At 36.4% G+C, this 9,043-nt stretch overlaps 1 pseudogene; it reads left to right on the top strand.

The window, feature by feature from the left end:
• The first annotated feature begins 7,471 nt into the window (after window positions 1-7,471).
• Window positions 7,472-8,786, top strand: LOC122736971 (annotated as a pseudogene).
• Window positions 8,787-9,043: the final 257 nt, after the last annotated feature.

A 9,043-nucleotide genomic window follows, 5' to 3' on the forward strand; every position in this document is an offset into this window, starting at 1 on the left:
GAAATTGAATAGCTTAAAAGCAGTTTCGTTTTTTTAACTTTGTCAATAGAATGTAATATATTGATTGATGAAGTCACATTATAGTTGAAAATCTTTTTAAATGATTTTTATTTTTCATGTTTTGTTTTACATGTAAAAACAATTAACTTTTTAAAAAATGGTTTACAAATTCTCTTCATCCTTCTCCCCCCCCCCACCACCACTGAGAAGGCAAGCAATTTGGTAGAGGATATACACGTGAAATCATGAATAATATATTTTCATATTAGTCACATTTTGAAAGGAAACAGACAAAAAATAGGAAAAGGATAAAGTAAAAAACCGTATGCTTCAATCTGCATTCAGATTCCATTATTTCTTTCTCTGGGGGTGGATAGCATTTTTCATCATAAGTCTTTCATAATTGTCTTGGCATTTCATATTGCTAAGAATAGATACGTAATTCATAATTAATCATTATACAACATTGCAGCTACTATGTAGAATTTCTACTGTTTCTGTTCACTTCGCTTTATCAGTTCACGTAAGTTGAGGTTTTTCTTAAAGTATCCTGCTTACATAGGCCATAGATAGATAGATAGATAGATAGATAGATAGATAGATAGATAGATAGATAGATAGATAGATAAAATATTGGGATTTGGCAGATGCCCAGGGGTCCCACCTGAGGATTTATTTAGTATTGTTTTAATTGAGTGAGACTGAGAAACTGACTAAGTACCTATTTAAGAGGGATTGGATGGAGACTACACCTGGCTGGTCCTGAGTGACTTGTTTTCAATGTACTACTGACATCAGCAAGAAACCACTCTCAACCACTCATCTAGAAGGACCTCCCCTTTCAGGGAGGGAGAGAGAAACTAGGAAGCAGAGGTTAGCACACTGCTTCTGTCTCTTTTTTCATGGAAGAACTGACATGGTGGCAGATGTGAGAAAAAGGAGGGTCCCCCTGGTCATCCAGGACTTTTGGTGTGGTGAGGGATTTCATGTGGGCTGCTAGGAAAAGAAGTTGTTTTTTCTCTCTGGCTATACCGAATAGATCCAAGCTAGGATTTTCCATGCTATAAGGAATCTGTTCTCAAAGTCTCTCTCTCTTCACTAACTTATAATATATTTTAATAAATCCTTAAATCCTAAACTCTTGCTGAATTTATCAGTGATTTTATCCAGCTTCCCCCCAAAAATGGGGGCATCAGATTAGAACCCACAATTTAGATTTTAAACAACTATATATACACACACACACACACACACACATGTATATACACACAAACACACATATACATGTATGCACACATATATATACATACACACAGTCGTTTAGACTCACTTTGGGATACAGATTTAGCCATGCTATTCTTGGGCCAAAGGGTATGCAGAGTTTTATAGCCCTTTGGTTATAGTTTCAAATAACTCTCCAGAATGGTTGGATCAGTTCAGAACTCCACCAACAGTGCAGTCGTGTCCCATTTTCTCACATCCTCTCCAACATTTGTCATTTTCCTTTTCTCTCTTATTAGCTAATTGGATGGATGTGAGGTAGTACCTCAGAGTTCTTTTAATTTACATTCTCTAATCAATAGTGAGGAAGAACATTTTATATGATTATAGATTACTTTGATTTCTTTGCCTGAAAACTGTTTGTTCATATCCCTTGACCATTTATCAATTGGGAAATGTCTTTCCTACTTATAAATTGATTCAGTTATCTGTATATTTGAGAAATGAAACATTTATCTGAGAAAATTGTATTAACATTTTCCCCAGTTTTTTTTATTGTTTTTTCTTTATTATCTTGACTGCATTGGTTTTGTGTGTGCAAATCCTTATTAATTTAATACAATTAAAATGATCCATTTTAAATTTTGTAATGCTATATCTTTTTTGTCATAAATTCTTCCCTTATTCATAGATCTGAGAAGTAAACTATTCCATGTTCTTTTAAAAATGTTTTATTTGTGACATGTGATTATATTTTATACCCAAATACTTCATATATGCATAATATGTATATTTATCTATGTGCATGTAGATACACATATACATCCTGTACCCTTCCCAGCACAGTGCTCCCCCACCTTTCTATTTCAGGTTAAACATTTTTTTTTTCCTGTTCCAATCTCTATCCCTCCCTCCCCTCCCCCTTTCCCATGGGTTATAAACATATGATCATGCACATACATGTTCTTCTAATTTGTTTATGGCATCATACCTTTATGTCTAAATCATGTTTCCAGTTTGATATTTTCTTGGTATATAGTGTGAAATATGGACGTATACTTAGTTTCTCCAAAATTGCTGTCTAGTTTTCCCAGAAGTTTTTGTCAAATAGTGTAGCCTTGTTCCAAGAGATTGGATCTCAAACACTAGATTTCTATGGTCATTTCCTACTGTGTATTGTGTACATAACTATTCCACTGATCCCCCATGCTATTTTTTATAAGCACCAGATTGTTTTGATAATGCTTTTTAATATAGTTTGAGATCTGGTACAGCTAAACCACCTTTCATCATTTCATTTTTATTAATTTCCTTGATGTTCTTAACTTTTTATCTTGCAGATGAATTGTTACTTTTTTCTAATTCCATCAAATAATTTTTGGTAGTTAGATTGGCATGGTTCTGAATAAGTTATGTAGAATTGCCATTTGTATCATATTGCTTTGGCCTATCTGAGCAATTACTATTTTTTCCAATTATTTAGATCTGACTATCTGTGAGAAGTGTTTTTTGTGTACATATAGTTTCTGAGTTTGTCTTGGCAAGTAGTCCCAAGTATTGTATAGTATCCACAACTATTATAAATGGAATTTCTATTTCTATCTCTTCCAGCCAGACTCTGTTGGTAATATATAAAAATGTTGATGATTTACGTGGGTTTATTTTACATCTTGCAACTGTGATAAATGTGTTAATTATTCCAACTAGTTTTTTAATTGATTCTCTAGGATTCTCTAAGTATACTATCATATCATCTTCAAAGAATGATAGTTTTGTTTCCTTATTGGCTATTCTACATCCTTTTTCTCATTCCTATATCTAGAATTTCTAGTATAATACTGAATAATAGTGGTCATGATGGGCCTCCTTTCTTCATCACTAATCTTAGTGGGAAAGCTTCTAACTTATTCCTATTACAGCTAATACTTGCTGATGTTAGATACTCCTTATCAATTTAAGGAAATCTACATTTATTCTTATGGATTGTAATGTTTTTAATATGAATGGATATTATGTTATGTAAAAAGTTTTTTTTTCCCCTCTGCATCCATTGAGCTAATCATATGATTTCTGCTGGTTTTGTAATTGATAGGGTCAATTATGCTCATAGTTTTCCTAATATTGAAACAGCCCTGAATTCCTGGTATAAAAGTCACCTGGTAATAATCTACGATCTTTGTAACAAATTGCTGTAATCTCCTTGCTAATATTATAAAACAAAATTACAACAATATTCTATACATTAAACAAATTGGTCTGTAGGGGTTTTTCTCTGTTTTTACTCTTCCTGGTTAAGTAACAGCTCCATATTTGTGTCTTAAAAGGAACTTGGTAAGAGTCCTTCTTTGTCAAACCAAATAGTTTCTATAGTATTGGATTTAATTGTTCTTTAAATGTTTGGTAGAATTTACTTCTAAATTCCTCTAGTTCTGGTGATTTTTTTCTTATGGAGCTCATTGATAAGTTTTCCAATTTCTTTTTCTAAGATAGTGCTATTTAAGTATTCTATTTTCTCTTTGTTGATCTTGTCCATTTATATTTTTGTAAATATTCCTCCATTTCACTATGATTGTTAGATTTATGGCATATAATTGATAAAAGTAGTTCCTAATAATTACTTTAATTTCATTATCATGGGTAGTAAATTTACCCTTTCCATTTTTGACACTTGTATTTGTTTTGTAATAAAATCAAGCAATGGATTATTTTATTGTTTTGCTTTTCATAAAACCAGCTCATAGTTTTATTAGCTTAATGGTTTTCTTTCAATTTTATTAATCTCTCCTTTCATTTTTAGGATTTCCAGTTTCATGTTTAATTAGGGATTTTTAATTTGTTCTTTTTCTAGACATTTTTTTAGCATCATGTCCATTTCATTTGTCTATTCTTTTTCTCTTTTGTTGATGAAAATATCAGGAAATAGAAATTCTCCCTAAATGTCCCTTTTTCATTATCTTATAAATGTTGGTATGTTGTCTCATTAATATCATTGTCTTTAATGAACTTATTTTATTGATTTCCTCTTTGACCATTCCTTTTTTAGGATTGGATTAGTTTCCTATTAACTTTAATGACTTAACTTGATCATATTTGTGAATCTTACTACCACTTCACTCTTAAGATTGAGCATGTTCTTTTCATATATTTGTGTATTTAAGCTACAATCTATACTATGTCATCTTAGATACAACCCATAAAAAGCTTTGCAGATCCTTATATTCAATCTTGCAATCTCACAAATGAGTTTCAGATCCAGATACAAAGTTATATCTCCCCTTCAATGTTCTAGGGGTACTAATTGGGGGCGTCATTCTTTAATGTCATTGGTATATACCCCTACTACTGTGTATTCTCCTAAAATGATCACTTGAAAATTTAGTGATCATATCCCCAGTATTTACTTCCATTTTAAGCCTTATTCTACTTTTATTATAGAAGACAGCTGTTTTACTTACCCCTTCAAGTAATTTCTTGAATAATTGATAAAGCATACCCAGATACAGTTGAAACCTCAATTAGCAAGAAGGGAGAAGAGAACTATGATTCAAAAGAAGAAAGGGAAGTAGACTAGGAAAAACTATTAAGCTATTCATGTTTAATGAGAAAGAGCACATTTACTAGATTATAGTACCAGCCTCTTGGGACTGGAACTAGTTATGTCTGGAACTATTTATGGTTAAGGAAGATTCACATCAATTTGAAAGCCTATTAACTAGGTCTGGCATATATAAACACTTCTAACATCCCATTGTTAAGCCCTCCCCAGATGTTCAGTCTAGCTTCAGAATGATCATAATTTTCCACATAGTGTTTTGGATCTGTAACTTTGAGCAGAAGAATAAGAAAAATGAAAATGATCCCTGGTGAATCTACTTGAGGTGCTGGATGGGATCAGAAATAGCAGAATGACATTGAGAGAGGGCTGTGCTGTTGTGGTTGACTTGTTTTCTGTTTTGATTCTGTAGCATGAAAGGGCCCCCTCTCCTAGTAAGGAAGAGCTGAAATATGTAAACCTCTGGGTGGGGGTAGAGGGTAAGGCTGCATTTAGAGTCTCCAGAGAATCTTGATATCTGCTGCAAGATACAGCCCAACCCAAAAATAGAGCCTCTGAGGCATAGTGACATTCACAAGACAAAATATTCTGCTGAGGATGGTGGGGGGGTGGTGGTGGCAAGAAACAAGGAAGATCCTCCTCATGATTTTTCTTTGTTTACTCTGCCCTATAAAAGCTGGCAGGTTCTTTGCTTCGGGGAGGTTTAGATATAGACTCTCTCCTCCCGGCCAGTTGCTCTATTGCAATAAACTGAATCTTACTTTTATCCAAATTATGTGTGTGCAAGTTTAATTCTTTAATTGAGGATAGCTAAGAACCACCCACCCATGACATACTAACTTATTAATAATGGTAAGAGACCAAATGATGTGAAAGTTCTGTAAAGTCAGGAAATACATACATACATGCATACCTACACACACACACATCATGCATTCAACTTTCATTCCACTTGCTACCTTGTTCTATGTTCTAGAACATAAGTGCACAATAACTCTCCACTGCAAAGATGACCTTCTAAGAAATGGACCTGCATTAGGTATGAAATATGGCCACTACAAAGACCCAAGTAAAAGGCAACAAAGATAGCAAAGAATAATTGAAACTGTCAGACTTTCAAAATATATGTTCTTAAAATTTTAAATCTCAACCCTCTTAGGGTTCTTATCACTGCTAAACTTAAACCTAATCTTATCCTACTGAATTTGACCATGTTATTGACAGTACTTAACTTGGCAATCACTTGGAACTGCACTTGTCTCAGTCCGTCAGATTCTTGCCAAATAGGACAGTTATTGTATTATAATTATACTATAATATTATATATTATATTATAATTCTATACATTCTATTACAATAATATTATGTTAATATAGTTATTATATTAGTACAATATAATTATTATATCATTCATCCTCACACTTGATCATATAAACTTATAGCTAATGCCAATAGGCAAAATTATAAAGTAGGGAAGGGCAAGAAATATAAATTTCACAAACGGTTATAGATAACAGATAACTTTTAAGCTAATTACAGATTAAATATGATGTTTAACCAGAAAACTTTTGATCACTATTGTTAAAGTCTAATTACATTTGAGATTCTTTCTGTAGACTGATTGGTTATTATGCCACAGGATCACAGATATATAGTTTGAAGGAACATTAAAGGTTATCTAGTCCCAATCATCTTCATTTTACAGATTAGAAAACTGAAGCCTTGAAAGGTTGTCTTTAAAATAGTCATACAAGTACTAAGTGACTTTTAAAGTTGATAATTATTGCTGCTGTTGCTTAGCTAGGCTAACTCTTTTCATAATATATACATGCAGTCACTCCAGATTCAGTATTGGCCAACATCATCACTAACCCCAAAAGAGCAAATAAGTAGTCCATGGAATAATTTGACTAAGAAAGTCAAAATAGCAAAGGCTCTGACAAGTAGGCAAGAGATGCAATTTAATGTAATGCAAGAAATGCTACCCAATTCTGCATATGGTAGGAATAGTCACATGAAGCTGAACACTGGGAATCTCAGCAGTTTCAGAGGTCCAGTCTGATCAACAATTCATCTTAGAGACTGGGGTCTGAGGCTGAGCTCAAAGTGGAGGCCCGGTGGCCCAGGCCGGGTTTCCTGCTGTGGCCTCAGTTTCCTCTTCTGTCAAAGCGTGGGAGATCAAGCTGGCTGGCTGCTGGCCCCGGGGCCTGGCTGTCCGCCATGCTGAGAGGGCAACCAAGGCCACGCTTGGGGCCTCCAGCCCGGGGCCACCCCCTGGCAAGGAGAAGGCTCCTGCTGTATGCCCTGCCCTGAACGGGCTTCCTCCTCCTCCTTCACCCCTCCCTTCTAGGCTGTGCCCGTGGATGGCTCTCCCCAGCCCCCCACCCCAGGCTGGAGCCCTGGGCTGTGTCCCTGGGCACCCCGCACAGGCCTGGCCCAGCCCCCTATGGGGTCCCATCCACAGCCCGCGCCCCCCTTGGGGGTAAATGGGCCCCGGCAAGTCAGGATTGGAACCCAGCTCCTTGGACTCTATAACCCCAGCTCCATCCTTCTTCGGGGCAGGCGGCCCCAATGGATGTACCCGTGGATCAGGGACCCGCAGATTGCCTGTATCCAGGAAGCTAAGAAGACATTGAGGGGAACATTGTCCTTGAAACTCCCTGAGGGTCACTGTGTAGGTCCGATTCTCAAGAGAAAATGTTTTCCAAACTATTGAACTTTCAGACCCTCTCTCTGTTTCATCAGGGTATTCACTCAACATTGACTTGGTCTTCATCATTTGCATCCCCCCAAACTTCCCAGGGTCCTCTGTCCTCAGAGCAGGTATTTGCTCCAGAAGTTAAGTATAGTGCCCACAGCTACCATCCTATACCTGTAGCCCTAGAAAGAGGAAAAGGTATTTATGTATGGGATGTGGAAGGTAGATGATATTTTGATTTTCTGAGTGCCTACAGTGCTGTAAACCAAGTACACTGCTACCCCAAAATTGTAAAAGCCCTGACGAGTCAAGCCGATAAATTGAAATTAACTTCCAGATATTTCTATAACAACATATTTGGTGAATATGCTGAGTATGTCACAAATTTGTTCCAGTATGACAAAGTTCTGCCCATGAATACAGGCGTGGAAGCTAGAGAAACTCCTTCAAATTAGCTCGAAGACGGGTGTACACTGTCAAAGGAGTTCCTAGATATAAAGCTACGATTATTTTTGCAGCTGATAACTTCTGGGGTCAAACATTATCTGCTATCTCTAGTTCATTGGACCCAGCAAGTTATAACGATTTTGGGCCATTTATGCCTGGCTTTGAGTTTATAACTTACAATGACCTATGTGCCCTTGAGAGAGCCCTCCAGTTTCCCAATGTGGCTGCTTTCTCGAGCCTATTCAAGGGGAAGCTGGTGTTATTGTCCCTGATACTCGCTACCTCTCTGGAGTGAGAGATCTCTGCACCAAGTATAAAGTTCTTTTTATTGCAGATGAAATACAGACTAGACTAGGAAGAACTAGAAAGCAGCTGGCTGTTGAGCATGAAAATGTCAGGCCTGACATAGTCCTCCCAGGAAAAGACCCTTTCTGGAGGCTTATACCCTGTCTCAGCTCTGTTATGTGATGATGAGATAATGCTGACCATTAAACCAGGGGAACATGGGTCAACTTACAGAGGCAACCCCTTGGCCTGCAGAATGGTCATGGCATCCCTAGCGGTTTTAGAAGAAGAAAGGTTGGCACAAAATGCTGACCAGATGGGTAATATTTCAGAAAAGAACTGATGAAACTGTCTTCTAACATCATGTCTTAAGTAAGAGGAAAAGGATTACTAAATGCTATTGTTATCAGAGAAACAAAAGAATATACTGCTTGGACTGTGTGTCTTTGACTTTCTGACAATGGACTTCTGGCCAAATCCACTCATGGGAATATTATTCGGCTGAAGCCACCCCTCATGATCAAAGAAGATGAGATACAAGAGGCCGTGGAAATCATCAGCAAGACCATTTTGTCTTTCTGAAGATTGTTCTTCCATAGTATAGTATTCCTGGCTAGACCATTTTGTCTTTCTGAAGACTGGTCATTTTCCATAGTGTATTTGGTAGTTGGCTTGAAGTAGGCGGTATATTTATGTGCTGAAAGCCTCTGCTCAGGGTGAGCATGATTCACTCCCACATACCTTAAAGAACGTTTTTTTTAGTTCATGTAGATTAGAACAAAAATTGAATCATATTGCAGTTTGCTGTTTTATTGTAACAGAAGATCTTTTTGAATTAA

Source organism: Dromiciops gliroides, chromosome 1 (assembly GCF_019393635.1).
Source record: "Dromiciops gliroides isolate mDroGli1 chromosome 1, mDroGli1.pri, whole genome shotgun sequence".
NCBI classification, from domain to species: domain Eukaryota; kingdom Metazoa; phylum Chordata; class Mammalia; order Microbiotheria; family Microbiotheriidae; genus Dromiciops; species Dromiciops gliroides.